This window comes from Ranitomeya variabilis, chromosome 6, assembly GCF_051348905.1.
Source record: "Ranitomeya variabilis isolate aRanVar5 chromosome 6, aRanVar5.hap1, whole genome shotgun sequence".
NCBI classification, from domain to species: domain Eukaryota; kingdom Metazoa; phylum Chordata; class Amphibia; order Anura; family Dendrobatidae; genus Ranitomeya; species Ranitomeya variabilis.
Genome location: NC_135237.1, coordinates 354,407,141 through 354,427,998, shown reverse-complemented (window position 1 = coordinate 354,427,998; position 20,858 = coordinate 354,407,141). Strand labels below are relative to the sequence as shown.

General features: G+C 44.9%; 1 protein-coding gene across 2 annotated transcripts in view; it reads left to right on the top strand.

The window, feature by feature from the left end:
- Positions 1–179: 179 nt before the first annotated feature.
- LOC143782474 (thiopurine S-methyltransferase-like) overlaps positions 180–20,858 on the top strand; it is an 81,023-nt gene continuing 60,344 nt past the window's right edge. Inside the window, exon 1 of one of the 2 annotated variants that reach the window (XM_077269948.1) lies at positions 180–324. The gene's annotated coding sequence lies outside the window, so the exon portion shown is untranslated. Of the gene's footprint in view, positions 325–11,710; positions 11,843–20,858 lie in introns of those variants that run through there. The other variant, XM_077269949.1, reaches the window with a different exon arrangement.

Below are 20,858 nucleotides of genomic sequence, written 5' to 3'. Positions count from 1 at the left end.
ACGCTACTGCTCCTGATAGTGGGCACCCTGCCTTACCCTCACCTTCCACATGCAGCCCCCCAATAAGCAGCCCCATATAGTAACATCATCCACGTTTCTTTGCCCCCAATATACATCCTCGGACCACTGCTTGGCTATGTCCTCATGACTCCATGCTGTAGCCCCTCAGAGGGCTCTCAGGATCACAAGTCCCATCTCTCCAGCCCCCTCAGCTGTACGCTGCTTTCTGCTAGCAGGTCGGCACTGGACAGAGGAAGCTCCGCCCCTTCCTGTGACATCACCTACTCCATTCTAGACTGCTATCTTCGTCAGTCAGTGGCTGAGGTGAGCGGGCTGGGTGTGCGGTAGGCGGGCGGGTTGTCTCCGGTCTCCGGTAGGCGGGCGGGTTGTCTCCGGGCTGGAGGCCTTCATGGTTCTCGTCCCTTGAAGGGCTGGTGTCCCCCTACCTGTAGGAGCACAGCAGGGCGCAGCCCAGACTGACAATGTGAGGTGATAACGGCGCACACTAGTCTTCGACAGACGGTCCTGAGAGTCACAAGTGGAAGCGTACACGGGCACAGGCTCCTATAACCCCTTCCCACTGTGACCAACTTTCACTTCTGTCTTTCTGCTGTTTTATTTTTCACTCTTTCTTCCGTGAGACATAACTTTTATAATTATTTTTTGCAGGATAAGTTGCACCTTGGACACTGCTCATTGCTCATTCTACCATTGTACTGAAAGCCATGAAAAAAAATCCAAGGGTGGTGAAATTGTGAAAACCCCAATCCACCATAGGGTTTTTTTTGTATTTTTTTTGTGTCATTGTGTTTTTAACAGTGAGCTGGTGGGATCTGCGATACCGAACCCCACTCCTATTGTTTAAACCCCTAACCCCCCCCCCCCATTAAATCACAGAGCTATGTCACAGAAAATATTTAAAGCGAACCTGTCACCCCCAAAATGGCTGGTGAGGTAAGCTCAACGGCATCAGGGGCTTATCTACAGCATTCTGTAATGCAGTAGATAAGCCACTGATGTTACCTGAAAGAGGAGAAAAAGACGTTAGATTATACTCACCCAGGGGCGGTCCTGCTCCGATGGGCGTCTCAGGTCCGCTCCGATGGGCGTCTCAGGTCCGCTCCGATGGGCGTCTCAGGTCCGCTCCGATGGGCGTCTCAGGTCCGCTCCGGCGCCTCCTCTCTTCATTCCATGACGTCCTCTTCTGGTCTCCGCGCCGCTGCTTCGGCGCAGGCGTACTTTGTCTGTCCTGTTGAGGGCAGAGCAAAGTACTGCAGTGTGCAGGCGCCGGTAAGGTCAGAGAGGCCCGATGCCTGCGCACTGACCACGGACCACAGCGGGACCGCCCAGGTGAGTATATTATAACCTCTTTTTCTCCTCTTTCAGGTAACATCGGGGGATTACCTCACCACCGATTTTGGGGGGTGACAGGTTCCCTTTAATAAGTAACATGTCCCATATGTCTACATCAGCACAATTTTGGAACCCCATTTTTTTTTTTTGTTAGGGAGTCATAAGGGTTAAAAGTTGACCAGCAATTTCACATTTTTACAACATCATTTTTCTTTTAGGGACCTCATCACATTTGAAGTCACTTTGAGGGGTCTATATGATTTAAAATACCCAAAAGTGACACCATTCTGAAAACTACCCTCACAACCACATTCAAGACGTTTATTAACCTTTCAGGTGCTTCACAGAAATTTTTGGAATGTTTAACCCCTTTCTGGACTCCCTCCCTTTCATGTGGGCTCCAGCAGAGAGCCCACATCTTTCCCGGCACATGTCAGCTGTTTTGAACAGGTGACGTGCCCGTAATAGCTGCGGGTGTAATTGCGATCCACCTGTGGCCATTAACCAGTTTAATGCCGCTGTCAAGCACTGAATGCGGCATTTAACAAGCACTTCTGGTAATCACGCCTAAAATCTACCCATCGGTGACACTCTCACGTGATTGCTGGTCACCGATGGGTTGGCATGACAACCAGAGGTTTCCTGAAGACCTCTATGGTTGTCACTGCCGACTTGCTGTGAGTGCCGCCCGGTAGTCGGTGCTCATAGCAAGTGAGTAATTCTACTACATACAAGTGATCTGATCATCAGGTTATTGGAGCACGCCAAAAGTTTAAAAATATATATATATATTTTTTAAAAAAAGTTCAAATCTCCCTCCTTTCGCCCCATTCAAAATAATACAATAAAAATCAAACATACCCATATTTGGTGTCGCCGCGTTCAGAATCGCCCGTTCTATCAATAAAAGAAAGGATTAACCTGATCACTAAACAACGTAGCAAGAAAAAAAAGTCAAAACACCAGAATTACGTTTTTTTGGTTGCCACGACATTGAATTAAAATGCAATAACGGGCGATCAAAAGAACGTATCTGTACAAATATGGTGTCAATAAAAACATCAGCTCGGCACGCAAAAATAAGTCCTCACCCAATCCGAGATCACGAAAAATGGAGACGCTTCAGGTATCGAAAAATGGCGCAATTTATGTTTTTTAACAAAGTTTGGAATTTTTTTTCACCACTTAGATAAAGAACCTAGTCATGTTAGGTGTCTATGAACTGATAATGACCTGTAGAATCATAATGACAGGTCAGTTTTAGCATTTAGTGAACCTAGTAAATAAAGCAAAACAATAAACAACTGGGATTGCACTTTTTTGCAATTTCACCACACTTGGAGCTTTTTCCCGTTTTCCAGTGCTTGATATGTTAAAACCAATGGCGTTGTTCAAAAGTACAACTCGTCCTGCAAGAAACAAGCCTTCACATGGCCATATTGACTAAATAATAAAAGTTATGGCTCTGAGAAGAAGGAAGCAAAAAATGAAAATGCAAAACCAAAAATACCTCTGGTCTTTAAGGGGTTAAAAAAAATGAACATTTGACTTTTTTCACAAAAAATTTACTTCAGATCCCAACATTTTTTGTTTTCCTAAGGGTCACTGGAGAAAATGGACCCCAAAAGTTGTTGTGCAATTTGTCCAGAGTACATTGATACCCCATATGTGGGGGAACCACTGTTTGGCGGCACAGCAGACCTCAGAAGGGAAGGAGCGCTGTTTGACTTTTTCAACTGAAATTTGGCTGGAATTGAGATCAGACGCCATGTTGCATTTGGAGAGCCCCAGATGTGCCTAAACAGTGGAAAACCCCCACAAGTGACCCCATTTTGGAAACTACAACCCCCAAGAAACTTATCTAGATGTGTGGTGAGCACTTTGAACCTCCAAGTGCTTCACAGAAGTTTATATTGTTGAGCCGTGAAGATAATAAAATCACATTTTCCTTACAACAATGTTATTTTGGCTCCAAATTTTGCATTTTCATAAGGTAGCAAGAGAAATTGCACCATACAATTTGTTGTGCAATTTCTCTTGTACACCATTACTCCCATATGTGGGAGAATACTACTTTCGAGGCACAGTGCTAAGCTGAGAAAGGGAAGAGGCGCCATATTGGAGTTCAGATTTTGCTGGAATGGCTTTAGGGTGCTAGGTCACTTTGGCAGAGCCCCTGAGGTGCTAGAACAACAGAAGCCCTCAATATGTGAACTCATTTTACAAACTACAATCCCCAATGAATTCATCTAGTGGTGCAGTGATCATATTGGCACCACATGTGCTTCACATAATTTTATACCACTGAGCGCTGAAGAAAGAATAAATTAAATTTTTACCACTAAAATGTTGTTTTACCCAAAGATTTTAATTTTTCTAAGGGCTAAAAGGAATTTTTTTTACAACAAACTGAGGTCCATTTTTCCTGAGTGTGCCAATACCCTACATGTATTCGGGAAGTATTTTTCAGGCACAGTGCAAAGCTCAGAAGGCAAGGAGCGCCAGATTTCACTGTTATGGCTTGCAGGTGCCATGACCCACTGGAAGAGCCCATGAGGTGCCAGAACAGCAGAACCCCCAATAAGTGACCCCATTTTACAAACTACACCTCTCAATTCCTCTAGGGATCCAGTGATTATATTGACACCATGGGTGTGTCACAGAATTTTTGTCACAGAATTTTATACAATCGGGCAGTGAAGAAAAAATAGCTACATTTTTACTACCAAAATTTTGTTTTGGCAAAAGATTTTACAATTTCACACAAGAAGTGGGTACAAATGGCACCAAATTTTTTCCCAGAATTTCTACTGAACGTGGCAATACCCTGTGTGGCTGTACAGTACTGCTTAGCCATACAGAGAGATTCCGGGAGTGATGGAGCACAATTTTCCTTCTGGAGTGCAGATTTTCCTAGGATAGTTTGCGGACTCCATATAAAAAGCCCTTAATTGCTAGAAGAGCAAGTGACCCCATTAGGGAAACTATACCCCTTGGAGAATTTATCTACCGTTGTAGTGACGATTTTGACTTCATTGGTATTTTCCAGAAACAACCGCAATGAATGTTGCCGATTGTGAATTTCAAACTGCCATTGTAGTGACCAGTATGTTGCAGTCACCAGTACGTTATGCCCATCCCGTGCTTCTGGAGGCTTGCACCCGTAAGTTAGGCGGGCTCTGTTCTCTTCAGAAATGCCAAATATGGGCGCAATATATGGTTTATGTATACATTGGGGATCAGAAGGGAGGGGAGTATTTGGATTTGCAGCAGAGAATTTGCTGAATTTCTTTTGGTGGGTGAGGAGCCATTTCGCTTTTCCAGAGCCTTTGTGCTACTTGTAACGTGGAAGCCCCCCTATATTTCCATTAACAGATGGCAGATCTGAGCGATGGCTTGCTTTTTTTTTGGATTGAGTTGAAGCTTTTATTGGGAACATTGTACATAATGTTTTGGATCACGTTTATCTGGCGCTCTACGCTGAGCACTTACATCAGGGTTTCTATCTAAAACTCCAAGTGACATGATTCAGGTGTAACTCCTAAGGGGATCCGTTCCTCCATCTGCCTCATTATAGGGAATTTTCCGCCAGAGGTTCCGTCTGAATCACGTATTTCAGAGATTTATGCGGAAACCCTGGTGCAAGCGCTTTGCCCAGGATAAATGTGCACCGAGCCTTACTGCTATCTTTGGAAGGCAGAATGAAGAAATAAACAGCATGTGAAGAATTGTTTGTTAGGGTTGGCGGATTGCAATAAATAAAGTGCAATCGCAACCCGGGGTCCACCTACTGCAAGTATGAACGATGACGGAAGAAAACAGCAAGCGTTACCTTAAACACACTGTGGGAGGCTTGTTTCACACTTGCGTAGGGCAGAGCTGCGGAGGGCTACGTAGTTCCTCTGTTAAGCCCCACCCACTACCACACCTTTTCCATTCAGCTCCGCCTATGTTGGCATGCGTCCTGCGTACCTATCTTTAACATTGGGTACGCAGGCCATGCAAATGTATGCGGATGCCTCCGCTTGCGTCGTTTTGACACTGCGCCGAACTTAACATGTTGCATTTTGTTGTGGTCAGTGCACCGAGTGGTACTGCACGAAGTGTGCTAAGTGCTAAACCCTGTTCACTTCACAGGAACGTTAGCACATGGATAAGGCTTGCTCTGCAACTAAACCGTGCTAACCGCACACAAGAAAGAAGTAGATGCTGAGCCGAAAGAAAGAACTCTTATGATGCTAGGTACAATACCCTGTTGCCTTCATAGAGAAGTAAAACATAACGGTTGAGCTTGCTCTGTAACTGAATTGTGCTAACCGCACACAAGAACGAAACAGATGCTAAGCCAAGCGGCTACTTACCCCAGTCATGACACTACTGAACTTGTGCCAGAACGGCACTCTAAGCATGTAGCAGGCTAGAGACTAAGGTATAGAGCCATGGGTACAAAACCGCATAGAGGTGCTACCTGCCTGCCAACGTGTACAGTCTTAGAGCTTATACAGCCACACACAAACTTTCAGACAGAGTGGTAAAGTATCCACCCACACACAAACATAATTCACACTAGAGCGTTCACCACTGAAAGCCTTTTATACACTAGTCTCCACCCCAAACACGCCCAGTCGGTCGAGGCATCGGCCGCCGGCCAATCCGGAGCTGCCAACTCACTACAGCAGCTAATGTCCGACCACCAATGAGAAGGCGCCACATCACGGACATGCTCAGTAAGGTGATCTCTGGACTTAGACACTGGAGCGCAAGGCTGCACCTGTATATCACTGGTTACCATAGACTTGGCTGGAGAGCCAGCAGTAACCAATCGTATACCACGAGCCCGAACAAGACGCTGGGACCGACATCTGTGCTGAGCAGCACCTGCAGCGGCCGAACCTGAATGGGAGACCGCAGTACCGGAAAATGCTTGGGATCCATTTCGCACAGGGGGAGAATCCCGATGCCTAATATTGGTTTTATTTATTTTTTACGCCGCTCCTCGTGCAGTATAAGTGATTAGACAACTTTATTCTTCTGGTCGGTGCGATTACAGTGATACCAGATTTAGAACTCTTTCAAACGTCGCTGTCTCCGGTATATGTGGTGACAGTTTTCACACGTATCGGAGACACTTACACACTTAGACCCATTCAAGTGAATGGGTCTGTTCACATGTCAGTGTGTTTCCATGGACTATGTGTCCATGGGCAAAACACACTGACACGTCTGTTTTTAACAACCGCATGGGCCGGAAACGTCCCGCACTTGTTTACATGGATAACACACGGATGTCATCTATGTGGGGAAGAAGAGTTACAGTAAGCGCTGTTCCTCGGCGCCGGGTGCTGAACACGGCTCATCATTCTCCCCTACTCTGCCGGCGATTGGCGCAAGCAGGGGAGAATGACAAGTTATGTTTAAGTGATAAAAGAGACAGCAGGCGGCTGCTGATGGGACTATTACCCCTGCTACCGCTAACAACAGTGATAGCGGGAGCGGCTGATAGGGGTATTCATCAGTCGTCGCCTGAGCTATAAATAAAGGAAAAAAACAGCATGGGTTCCCCTGTATTTTCTATAACCAGCCAGGCAAAACTCACAGCTGGGGGGCTGCAGCCCTCAGCTGTCAGCTTCAGCAAGGTTGGTTATCAAGAATAGAGGGGTCCCCACACATTTTTTTTAGAATTATTTAAGTAAATAATTTAAAAAAAGCGGCACGGGGACCACTCATTTTTGACAACCAGCTTTGCTAAAGCAGACAGCTGGGGACTATTATTCTCAGGCTGGCAAGGGGCCATGGATATTGACTCCCCCAGCCTGAAAACAGCCTGCAGCTGCCCAGAAAATGCATATCTTTGCCCAGCTCTTCCCACTTGCCCTGCAGCAGTGGCAAGTGGGGTTCATATTTGTGGGGTTGATGTCACCTTTGTATTGTCAGGTGATGTCACGCCTACTGCTTAGTAATGGAGAAGTGTCTATAAGACACCTATCCATTACTAATCCTATAGTTGTATGGTAAATAAAGTCACAGCCAGAATAAAGTCTTTTATTAGAAATAAAACAAAACACACTTTTCCATTTTTATTTAAAAATAACAAGCACAGTTATACCCACCTGACACCTATTCCACCTAAGCCCTTGTTCTGTAATAAACCAAAAATAAATAACATTATCCCTCACCTGTTGGTTGTTCTGTCCCACGCCTTAATCCATGTCTGGGGGATGTGACTGCTCCTGGCACCCAGTGCCAGCTGTCAGAATCAGCTGACACTTGGCGGCGATTGCCCACGCACCCCCTTTGTGCGCGAGTGATCGCAGTGACGTAATATTCCAGGTCATATGTACTGAATATTACGTCTGATGTCAGAAAGGGGTTAAGGAAAAAAATGTTAGTTTGTGTCACACTTTTTTTTTCTTTAAGGCTACTTTCAAACTGGCGTTTTTTTCAATGCGTCGTTTAGGGGAAAAAACGCATCCTGCAAAGTTGTCTGCAGGATGCGTTTTTGCCCCATAGACTAACATTAGCGACGCTTTGCGACACATTGACACACGTTGTAACCGTCGTGAGACGGTTACGCCGTGTTGTGGCGGTCCGCCGGGAGCAAAAAACGTTACATGTAACGTTTTTTGCTGCCGACGGTCCGCTTTTTCCGACCGCGCGTTCTCACATTTTGTATTGCCACATTCACAAATGTCCCATCTATCAAAATATAAAAACAACCCGATTCATAAACTCTGTAAATGGAAAAAATTAAAGGATGCCCAAAGTGCTAATAAAAACATCAACTTGCCCCGCAGAAAAGGAGAATCCTATTGCATGGTCATTTTTACCACAAAATGAACACCATGAAAACAGTTGCCAAAAAAACAATGTCAGAGTTGGGATTTTTTCACAATTCCATCTCAGTTGGAATTTTTTTTTCTCGTTTTCAAGTACTGTTTGTGGTAAAATGAATTTTGTCATTCAAAAGTACAATTTGTCCCGCAAAAAACAAGCCCTCGTGTGTGGACAGAAAAATTTAAGAATTATGGCTCTGGGAGGAAGGGGAGGAAAAAACTAAAATTGACTGCGGCGTGAACGGGTTAATAGGAGAATGTATCCTTAACAATCGGATGCTATATAGTTGATCCATTGTTTTTTCACATCCATAAACCTCAATGAGCGTTTCATCAGAGATACGTAATAAACTAGTGCACGCTGTATTTTCCACGCAGTCGTAAGGTGGGAGGTGCAGCAAGGTAGCAGGTTCACATTACATTGCACTTCATGTGGCCTTTGCCCTCTAGTGTCATCTCACTTCTTTATGTGCACCCTCTAGTGAAAACTACAGATTAGAGTGGTCCAATGTGGGTATACAGTTGAATCAGTGAAATTCTGTGGAAGTTTTTTGGTAATCACTAGTGATGAGCGAGCGTGCTTGGATAAGGTGTTAGCCGACCAATCTCGTGTGCAAATAGAGTATCTTCGGCGTGCTTGAATACTATGCTCGAGTCGCTGTGGCTGCATGTCTGTTCAACTGCCGCAACATAGGCAGGGACTTCGCAAGCTGATCAGACAATGGCTGAATTAAACCAGTTCATCTTGGTAGCATTTATGGACATTGATGCAGGCTGGAATTTGTGTCAAATCTGAACTTCTACGGCTACGCTCATCCCTATTGATGATATATCATATGTCGATCTTGGCAGGAAATAAAAAAGGGAGAATACTAACCCACAAACCGTCGCCCCCTTGCTCCGACACAGAAAGCTAGGGCGCCTCCGCTTCCTCAAAGGGGCGTAATACTGCAAACTAAAGCCTTCCTGACATTTAATTTTGTTTGAGCATCCTCAGTGGTCTGGCACTGAAAGAAAAGTTTGGGAGTTCCCTGTATGGACTATTTCTCTGAAGCCTATAAAATCATGCTTTCCTCAATAATAATTTTCAATGCATTGTAAAGCTTTTCCAGAGCCTATTTCACTCCTTATTACATCACCAATTCCACCAATCATACTTTACTTACATCCCCTCTCCTATTGGCACAGAGAGAGAACAAAGTGACCTCATCAGCTTCAATAACGTCATTGGCCCCGTCTGTGGATCCGCCTGAATACTATTTTTCAGGGCTTCTGCAGGAAGGCCCAACAGAGCCACTGGCATGTGGCTCCCAGCCTTAGCTGAGCCTTCAACTTCAAAAAGCTGTCTATAATTATACTATATTCATGGTACATAAGTTTATTTCCCAGCTACGCATACTGAAGCAATCACGTAAGCAATGTATCAGCAACACTCCATAGTAAATTTGCAAATAATCACAGTGAAATCCACAGTGGCAGATCTGCACCAAATTGTGCAAATCTAGCTCTTGATTTCCCTGTGGGCTTCACGTACATTACAAAAAGGAACACTCATTTCTCCTTCTGTTCCTTGCATTGTTTACATATGCCTGTCCCGGTATATCCCGGCGCAGTGTGACGATGTTCCGTTCCATGTCACAGCTACAACATATGGGTAGAGCGGCCACGTAGAAAGGAACGTCACCACAAGAAGATGGAATGCATGAAAACACTAGCAGGGGTCAGGAAATTGGCAGCAGAGGTGACTGGCTTTATTGCAGATTTGAGTTATACAGTAAAATAAATGAAACTCAATGGGATTGTTCCACAAAAACGTGTGTATGGATCAATGGCACAGTATAGGGCGTGTGAGGGCTGAGAAAAAAATGGACAGCACACAGACATGTGCAACAAATGTGGGAAAGTAACCAAAGCTGAAATACCTTTTGGGAGTTAACCCTTTCCATATAAATTTACATAATACAAGCAGCAGTTAGGTGCAACTAACAGATCATGTGTGAAGCTGTTGAAGAAAACCTGTCATGTCAATAACGCTTTTAACCTGCAGTTTTGGGGTGAAACTGCGGTTAATAGCATTCTGAAGCTGCCTGCACTGAGAGACCCACTGCCAGGAGGAAACTAACTTTATTCCTCCCACAAGCCTCTGGCTTTCAATCATAAGGGTGGGCAAGTATGGCTTCAGTTACTGCTCAGTGCATTGTTAGCAGCGGCTGTAACCATGTCCCCATGCGCTGAGCCGGCTGTCAGTGCCGTGGTATGGTTATTGTTGCCACTCACTAAGTACCGAGTCTTGATTAAAGCAGCGCCGGCCCACCCCCGAGAGGAATAAAGTTAATTTCCTCCTGGTAGTGGGACTCTCAGTGTGGGCGATGGGTAGCTTCAGAAACCTGCATGTTAACACCATATCTGCAGGTTAATAGCGTGTTTTGTTTTTATACATGACTGGTTCCCATTAAGCTGCATTTACACTGAAAGATGCGGTAATCGTGAACAACTGTCTCTAAAATAAACACTCATTTCAAAATTATCTTTCATTATAAACAGGCTTTCAAACACCCTATGAATGAACCAAAAGCTCTTTGGCAGAGACAAAAAAATTAGGCTTCATCAAGAAGGCCACTGGGGCGCCTGTGCAGTAGCATCTATCGGAACTTGATAGATACTAATGCGCAGGCACTGGTGCCATTTTACTAGACGAAAAAATAGTCTCCATCAATATGACATAGCCTATCGGAACGATGCCACTGCGCAGGCGCCATCTTAATAGAGCCTTTTTTTTCTCTGCCAAAATGGCAGCGGCAACGGCACCATTTTGTGCGGAAAAAATTTCTTAAATAAAACTGTGTGTAAATAAAACAAAAATATGCATATTAACCCCATATCATGCTACATCGCCGGTGCCTACCTGATGAATGTGATTTTTTTTTTTTTTTTCAAACCATATTCTATTCAGTATTTAAAATAGTATGTAAATCCTGACATAAGCCATACAGATGAATATCTAAGCAGAGACCAAACACCTCCCTACACACAGGCCCACCGAGGATCGCATTAACTGAAAACTCCAAATACAGATTAAACAACAACCACAAGATGGTATTTATCACCCCAGGTATCATTTTAATCAGTATAATAGCGTCAACCTGACACTGTGTGTAGGTTACTGTGCACAATCCTGCTGACAGGTTCCGTTGAAGTCAGGGAAATTGAGGAGTTGGATGTTTAGCTTACTGACTATGTAAGTGTTGCACCAAATTTGCAGTGTTTTATACTCCATACATCCACAGGTATGGGACGTCCTCACATCTATGTGGGCATGTCATCCCCACCACCCATGTTGACAGTATGTGCATCTGTAGGTCTATGGGTGACTTCAGAAACCTGTCATAGTTTAGTTTATCTTTCGATTGGGGTTAGTTATAGATGGTGCCAAATGGGAAGGCTGCAGATCTTCCTGAGTACATATAGGGAAGTGTCTGGAACATGTTTTCTAAGAAACCTGTAGAAACTGACTTTATAGTGTAGAGTTGTAAAGTGATTATTCATGGTGACAAGCTCACTAACACATTCCAGGGGAGGGATCAGGCTTTCTACTTAAAGCGTCTTGTCATTTGTTGTCTACTGAAGAATCCTCTGCTGGGAACTATAATTCACAGGTAACAGCAGGACGCTGCAAGGTTTATAGATTTATTTTATATAAAAGACTAACCTATTTAAGAGGTTTCGGAGTATTGCAAAATATTATATTATTTATATATAATACATTTATATACACTTCATGCAGTTAATAGCCTCTGTGTCTGTACTGCTACATACTTAGGCAGTTTACTGGTTCATGCAGCTTTACATGAACACCCGAGCCTTACACTATGGCTGGTCCAAATAACTAAAGCAATTGTTACCATCCACCTCTCGTGTCTCCCCTTTTCCTCATAGTTTGTAAGCTTGCGAGCAGGGCCCTCATTCCTCTTGGTATCTATTTTGAACTGTGATTTCTGTTATGCTGTAATGTCTATTGTCTGTACAAGTCCCCTCTATAATTTGTAAAGTGCTGCGGAATATGTTGGCACTATATAAATAAAAATTATTATTATTATATATAATTATAATATAATTATAATATTTTAATTTGTCCTGAATGAAATAGAGGATTAAAATGTAATGTTTCCTACCAGTTTTACTATAATGTAACCTATAACAAGTAAGCAAGCCTTGTTATTTTAGTTACAAGCTCTCTTGGTTGTATTGGACCAGAGAGCTAAAAGCTTGGCATTGTTAGATTTGAAATACGGTAGTAATTGAGTGACTAATCAGATGTAATACAAAAAAAGAAGTAATCTAGCACTGAGGGTTAAAACTTAAAATTTTTTATTTAAACTTCCTTAAACCTGTTTTAACTGCAAAGCATGCGATACAAACCTCCAATGTGTTTCGAGCTAGACAAGGGTCTTGTTCACAGCATAAGTGAAAAATCAGAAACTAAAATTGTTATAAGTTATCATCCTGTAGTTTTCCGTTTATGAATGAGACTTGTACACATTAGATGTAATATGGCTGAAATGGCGAGAGTTGATGCTGACATTCGACAGCCACCTTTATATATCAAGAGGTTTCATGCAGGCGCAGTGAGAGGGGTCCCTTTCACTGGTGAGGTGATGCAGCAGCCCGATAAGCAGCAGAGCCGGGTGAATCCTGTTGTTATCGGTGGTGGCGGCGGCAGCCATCTTCCTGAGGCCACGCGTGCGCAGATGGAGTGCTCTGCTTCCCGGGGCTTCAGGAAAATGGCCGCGGGAGGCCGCGCGTGCGCAGATGGAGATCGCGGTGGCCATTTTCCTGAAGCCGAGTTCGCAGATTTAGATCTTGGCTTCAGGAAAATGGCCACCGCGATCTCCATCTGTGCACGCGCGGCCTCCCGCGGCCATTTTCCTGAAGCCCCGGGAAGCGGAGCACTTCATCTGCACACGCGCGGCCTCAGGAAGATGGCTGCCACCACCGATAACAACAGGATTCACCCGGCTCTGCTGCTTATCGGGCTGCTGCATCACCTCACCAGTGAAAGGGACCCCTCTCACGCCATACCTCTCACTGCGCCTCCTCATCCCCGCACCTCTGCCGGTAACCACTGCTGCAACCCTCCCATGGACACCAGGCTGTGGGGTCGCCCACATAAGCAGGAAGGGACCCTGCTCAGGTGCACGCCGTACCGCATCACCCCACCTCTGCCGACACTATGCCTCCTGTGACCCTGCTCTGCCACCGCCAGCCCTCAGGTAAGATTCTGTAAATTCGGACAATAAGACGGACCCCTATCTTATAAAAAAATCTTTTTTTCTGCAATTTTCACCCCAAATTTGGGGTGCGACTTATGGTCCGGTGCGTCTTATAGTCCGAAAAATACGGTATGTGATATTCATTGGCATTGGGGATTATTTTTGTTACAGTAATCTGTGAGCAGTGGTTGGTAAGGGGTTAAGTAAACAAAGTAAACCAGTATAGTTATTGTGCTGCAAAAGCAGGGCAAAGGGTAGCAGGAAATACTAAATAAATTTGCTCTTGGTAAGGGTATGTGCACATTACATCTTTTTTGTGCATATTTTGCTTTAAAAATGCTAAAAAGAATGAACATATGCACAGCGATGTTAAAACAACTTGGATGTTCATATGTTCAGTCTTTTGGGGCTTTTTTAACCTTTATGCTTCGAAATTTTTAACCCCTTTCTGCCAGCTGACGGAATAGTACGTCAGCTGGCAGATCCCCTGCTTTAAGGTGGGCTCCGGCGGTGAGCCCACCTTAAAGCCGCGACATGTCAGCTGTTTTGTACAGCTGACATGTGCGCGCAATGAGCGCGAGTGGAATCGCGATCCGCCCGCGCCCATTAACTAGTTAAATGCCGCCGTCAAGCGCTGACAGCGGCATTTAACTAGCGCACACGGCCGGAAGTGCTCGCACCGCTGACCCCCGTCACATGATCGGGGGTCAGCGGTGCATTGCCATAACAACCAGAGGTCTCCTTGAGACCTCTATGGTTGTTGATGGCCGATTGCTTTGAGCGCCACCCTGTGGTCGGCGTCAAAGTACACCACCATTTCTACTACATAGAAGTGATCTGTACTTCACCTCTATGTAGCAGAGGCGATTGTGTAGTGCATGCTTCTAGCCTCCTATGGAGGCTATTGAAGCATGCCAAAATTAAAAAAAAAGTGTTTAAAAATATAAAAAATATATAAAAGTTTAAATAACCCCCCTTTCACCCCAATCAAAATTAAAAAAAAAAAAATCAAACCTACACATATTTGGTATCGCCGCGTTCAGAATCGCCCGATCTATCAATAAAAACAAAGGATTAACCTGACCGCTAAATGGCGTAGCGAGAAAAAAAATCAAAACGCCAAAATTACGTTTTTTTGTCGCCGCGACATTGCATTAAAATGCAATAACGGGCGATCAAAAGAACGTATCTACACCAAAATGGTATCATTAAAAACGCCAGCTTGGCACGCAAAAAAATAAGCCCTCACCTGACCCCAGATCACGAAAATTGGAGACGCTACGGGTATCGGAAAATCGCACAATTTTTTTTGCAAATTTTGGAATTTTTTTCCACCACTTAGATAAAAAATAACCTAGACATGTTAGGTGTCTATGAACTCGTAATGACCTGGAGAATCATAATGGTTAGTTTTAGCATTTGGTGAACCTAGCAAAAAAGCCAAACAAAAAACAAGTGTGAGATTGCACCTTTTTTGCAATTTCATCACACTTGGAATTTTTTTCCCGTTTTCTGTTACATGGCATGGTAAAACCAATGGTATCGTTCAAAAGTACATCTCGTCCTGCAAAAAATAAGCCATCACATGGCCATATTGACGGAAAAATAAAAAAGTTATGGTTCTGGGAAGGAGGGGAGCGAAAAACGAAAAAACGGAAAAAGCTCCGGGGGTGAAGGGGTTAATGCAGCTAAAATAAGTGACCCAACGATTCTTCAGGTGGCCTCTGCTTGAAAGGTGCTCACTAGTGTATGTATTCAGTTAAAACAATGACCAAGGCTACTAAGAAAACTGGAAAAACACTGCCACTTAAAAGACGCCATGAACACGTACCTTAAAGGGGTGGTCAGAAACTAAAAATTATTTTAATCCTAAATATCTTTTTAATGTCCCAATCTAATATTTTTTTACATACTTTATCTTAAGATTTCCTACCAATCTCTCACTACTTTAACCCCTTAAGGACCAGGGGTATTTCTGTTTTTGCGTTTCCATTTTTTTGTTCCCCTTCTTCCCAGTGCCATAACTTTGTTATTTTTGTGTCAATATGGCCATGTGAGGGCTTGTTTTTTTGTGGGACGAATTGTACTTTTGAATGGCACCATTGACTTTTCATATCGTGTACTGGAAAATGAGAAGAAAATTCCAAGTGTGGTGCAATTGCAAAAAAAAAAAAAGTGCAATTCCACATTTTTTTTTTTTCTTTTCTTACCATGTTCACTAAATGCTAAAACTGACCTGCCATGATGATTCATCAGGTCAGTATGACTTTGTAGATACCAAACATGTATAGGTTCTTCTTTATTTAAGTGGTGAAAGAAAAATCCAAACAAAAACAAAAAAAAAACAATTTTCCGAGACCTGTAGCATCTCTATTTTTTGGGATCTGGGGCTGGGTGAGAGCTTATTTCTCTAGTCACCTTCCACGATAGCATAGGAGGTGGTTTCCACACCCTAATGGGGGACAGGAAGCACAAGAGGTTAAATGCCCCTCCCACCTCCAACTCTCCAGTGTCTTTCCTGTCCCCCATGGGGCATGGAGAGGTTATCGTATGCTGTGGCTGCCAGTGACTGCAGCGTACCTTATCTTGTTCAAACTGGCAGTGGTGGCCGTGAGTTTGTACCTCCTCTTTCTGCTCCCGTCGCCAGTGGCCTCGGGACCTTCCCGGCCCAGGTGCATCCCCACATGGGGGTAAAGTGGGATGGTGATCTCCTACAGGAGGCCTCTCGTAGCTCTCCGGTCTGTCTTTCTCCTAATTGTGCGCTGTTCGGCATCCTGGAAGTGACGTCGCTGTGAGAGGCGGGTCACTTCCGGGCCTTGCATTCCATTGTGGAACGTATGCACTTCCGGACTGGAACTGCTGAACGGCATGTTGAGCATGCGAAGGTTAACCCAAGCCTGCTCATGACCCCGGGAGGAAGAAGGGGAAATGCCTAACGCGCTGGGGGCAGGGTTTACATCTATTTAAAACCTGCCGGAAAACACCTTCCAGGTAAGACTTATACCCAGTATGGATGGTGCTTCCTGCCCTGCGTCTGCAGAGCCCAGTGCTGCCCCTGCTCCTGTAAGTAGGATATGGGGTGGGTGCTAGGCTAGGGATTTTGGTAGTTTAAGGTCCCCTACTTACACTTCTCTCCCTCTTTTTGTAGGGAGACAAGTCTGCCCATAGTACCCCTGCCAAAAAGTCTCCAAAATGTGCTATCTTCAATAAGAAGCTTTCTTCATTATGGGAGAAGAAGCTCTGTCAGGCATGCACAAAGTAGTCAGGGCGGAACAGCCCTCTCATCGAGGAGATCCGTTCTCTGGTCACACAGGAGGTGTAGTCCTCCTTAGCCGCCTTTACCCCTCCTCCACCACCATTCCTTCCAGGGCCATCTGTCTCTAAAAGATTGAAGATTGAGATAGTGGACTCTGATTCCGAGTCCGAACACTCTTATCCATCATCCTCGGAAAAATGGGAAGAATCTTCGTCCCCCAGAGTTTCGGAGGCTAGAAAATACTTTTTCTCTTCAGAATATGTAGAAGAGTTGGTGAGCGCGGTGCGTGCTACTATCGGGTTGGAGGAGAAGTCAGTCCATTCTGGATGAAATGTGTGGGGGCCTGAAAGCAAGGAAACGTATGGGTTTCCCAGTCATGAAAACATTCTGGACCTAATAGCTCAGGAATGGGAACTTCCAGAAAAACGCCTTTCTACCCCCTCAGAGTTGAAACACAGGTTTCCCCTGGATGATAATTCCCTTTCTTGGGAGATTCCTAAGGTGGACTTTTCAGGTGGCTAGAGTGGCTAAAAAAACCACTCCCCTTTGAGGATTCTTCACAATTGATGGATCCTATGGATATGAAAATAGTCTCCTGAAAAAATCCTGGGAGACCTCCACCTCTGCGTTAAAATCTAATATTGCCTCCACCTGCGTGGCCAGAGCTCTCTACAGATGGCTTGCCAAACTGGAAAATCATATATCCCTGGGCACCTCAAGGGGTGAACTACTGGATTCCCTTCCTATTCTCCAAAGAGCTTCATGGTTTCTGGGGGATGCATCTATGGAATCAATCAGGATTTCCTCCAGGTTCCTAGTTCAATCAAACTCAGAAGAGCCTTGTGGCTCAAAATGTGAAGCGGGGATGTCACTTCAAAAGTTAGTTGTGCTCAATCTCCGTTAAGGGCGAATGTTTTTGACCCTACTCTGGATGAAATCTTAGAGAGGGCCACTGACAAGAAAAAAGCTCTTTCTGAGCAAAAGCCTCTCAAAAAGCAGTTTTTTCGTGCCCCACAGTCCCAGACCACCCCAGACAAGGGGAATGGGTAAAACTGGAAGATGGAGTTATGCGAAGGGGAAAGGTAAAAACATCCTGGTTCCCCAGCAACAGCCCCAGCAGGATAAGCAATGATTCCGTCCTGGTGGGGGGAGGCTCACAAATTTTTTTTCCCGTTGGTGGGCCATTTCGAACCCCCAGTGGGTACTCAATATCATCAAGGAGGGCCTGCTGATAGAGTTTGAGTCCTCTCCTCCTTGGGGTGTGAGGGTCCACCTCCCTTCCATCTCCGGGAGCCCAACTAATTCTAATGTCAGGCCTTCAGGATCTCCTAAGGTCAAACGCTATCTCCCCAGTACCTCCAGAACACTGGGGAACAGGCCACTATTCCCGTCTTTTCTTAGTAAAGAAACCTTCAGGGGAGGCGCGAATAGTTATAAATCTAAAAAATCTCAATCAGCACATCTTCTATCGCAGATTCAAGATGGAATAGGTAAAATTGGCCATTCCCCTGATAGGCCCAGACTTCTTCATGGTGACCATAGATCTCAAGGATACCTACTTCCATGTTCCAATCCATCCACGGCACAGGAAGTACCTGAGGTTTGCGGTACAGAAAAATCAACAGGTGAAGCACTTTCTGTTCAACGTGCTCCCATTTGGCGTTTTTTCCATAATAATGGCAGAAGCAGTTTCTCATATCCGGAAACAAGGAGTCTGCATAGTTACATATCTGGATGATTTTCTAGTTGTAGGTTCCTCTGCTCAGATCCTTAGGAGCCACGTATCAAAAACTCTCGACATCCTGCAATCACTAGGATGGCTGCCCAATCTGAAAAAATCCCAGCTTCAGCCCTCCAAAATAAGGAAGTTTCTGGGAGTTCTGTTAGATTCTGGGAAGCAGATGTCGTTTCTTCCGGAAGACCATCGCCGGACTTTAATGACCAAGGACACAGATTTCAGGAAAGATCCCCTACTCTTCAGGAAGCCATGTCAGTACTAGGCTCCATGACAGCCTGCATTCAGTCTGTGTCCTGGGCACAGGCCTATTCCAGAGTTCTCCAAGTCGACATCCTCAAAGTGTGAAATGGGAGTCCCAGTTCTCTGAACAAGAGTACACACTCCAGGACATGTAAGAGCCTCTCTAGTATGGTGGTTGAGCCCCAGAAACCGTTGCAGAGGGTTGAATTGGTCTCAATCCCCCCTAGTTACTGTGACATCAGATTCCATCAAACGAGGCTGGGGTTCCATAATGTTTCGTGCTCCTTTTCAAGGTCTCTGGGATCAGAGAACAAGCAGCAAATCCTCCAACTTCAGGGAGCTGAAAGCAGTGGAGGAGGCTCTCCTGGCCGCAACCGACCTAGTGTCCGGATGTCATGTCAGAATTTATTCAACAACATGACTACAGTAGCCCACCTCAAACATCAGGGGAGGTCAAGGTTCAACAACTTAAAGGGCATTTCAGGTCGAATATTTTGCTGGGCCGAAAAACACCTTCTCTCCCTGACAGTGGTTCATCTGAAGGGATCCTCCAATTGCCAGGTGGATTTCTTGAGCTGTCAGGACATACAGCCAGGAGAATGGAGCCTGAACAAGAAGGTCTTCAGGATGTTGGTAAACAGATGGGGCCTACCCGAAATCTACTTACTTGCTTCAGGTCAAAATACCCAGGTCCAGAGTTTTCGGTTGGCCTACGCCTTTTCGCCAATCCCGATGTTGGCAAAGACTCTTCTGAATAAATGGGAATATCGGGTCCCAACCATCCTGGTGGCTCCAGTGTGGCCAAAGAGAAGTTGGTTCAACCTCATTGTAGCGCTGCATATAGACGGCCCAGTTCACCTACCGAAGGATGACGACCTTCTTGTTCAAGGACCCCTTCATCCCGAACCTCAAAAATGTAATCTAGCCGCCTGGTTACTGAGGCCCAGGTGCTGAGAACTAGAGGGCTTTCAGACACGGTAATTGCTACCCTACAGAAATCTAGGAAGCCAGTTACAAATGCTATATATAATAAGGTATGGAAGAAGTTTTCAGCCTTCTGTCTCCCGAATCCACCTGATCCATTCCATCCTAATATTCTACAGGTGCTGGACTTCTTACAAAAAGGGCTAGACATTGGCCTTAAACCTAGTACTCTGAAAGTTCAGGTTTCTGCCCTAAGCTCTATGTTCGATCAAGATTTGGCCAACCACCGTTGGATTAAGAGATTCATATCTTCAGCCCTCAGATCACATCCCCCAAATGCAGACTGTTGTCCCTCCTTGGGGCTTAAATATAGTTCTCAAAGGGCTTACATGACCTCCGTTTGAGCCTCTGTCTTCCTGCACTCCTCAATTTCTGGCATTCAAAGCTGCCTTTCTTGTCGCCATCACAACGGCAAGGCGTGTAGGAGAATTCCAGGCTCTTTCAGTAAGAGAGCCTTATCTAATAATAAGGGATGACTCTATAGTCCTTCATATTGATCCATCCTTCCTCTCTAAGTTTGTGTCCGATTTTCACCAGTCTCAAGAGATCGTCATTCCCTCCTGCCAGCATCCAGGCAATCCCAAAGAGAAAGAATTCCATACCCTCAATGTTCGACGTACCATCCTATTCTACCTAGAGCAAACCAGTCCTTGAAGAATTGACCAGAACTTGTTTGTACATCCATCAGGTCGGAATAAGGGGAAAAAGGTGTCAAAAAGCACCATCTTGAATTGGATCAAAAAAGCCATATCTGAAATGTACCTGGCCCAGGACATGACACCCCCGACCGGGGTCAGGGCCCACTCTACAAGATCCACATCGGTCTCCTGGGCAGAAAGAGCAGGCGCTTCCACCGAGCAGATCTTCAGAGCTGCAACATGGTCTTCACTGCATACCTTCACAAAACACTATAGGTTGGACTTATTGTCCAATAGGGATCTAGTCTTTGGCAGGAAAGTACTCCAGGCCATAGTCCCCCTCCCCCCCTATTGCTGTATTAGTTGGTATTCCTCCTATGCTGTCGTGGAAAGTGACTAGAGGAAATAGAATTAGACTTACCGGTAATTCGGTTTCTAGGAACCTTCCACGACAGCACTGATTCCCTCCCTATGTTCCTTGGAGTATTCCGGGGAGCTTAAAGATAACCAGTGCTATGGTGTTTGTTGTAAGTCACTGGAGAGTTG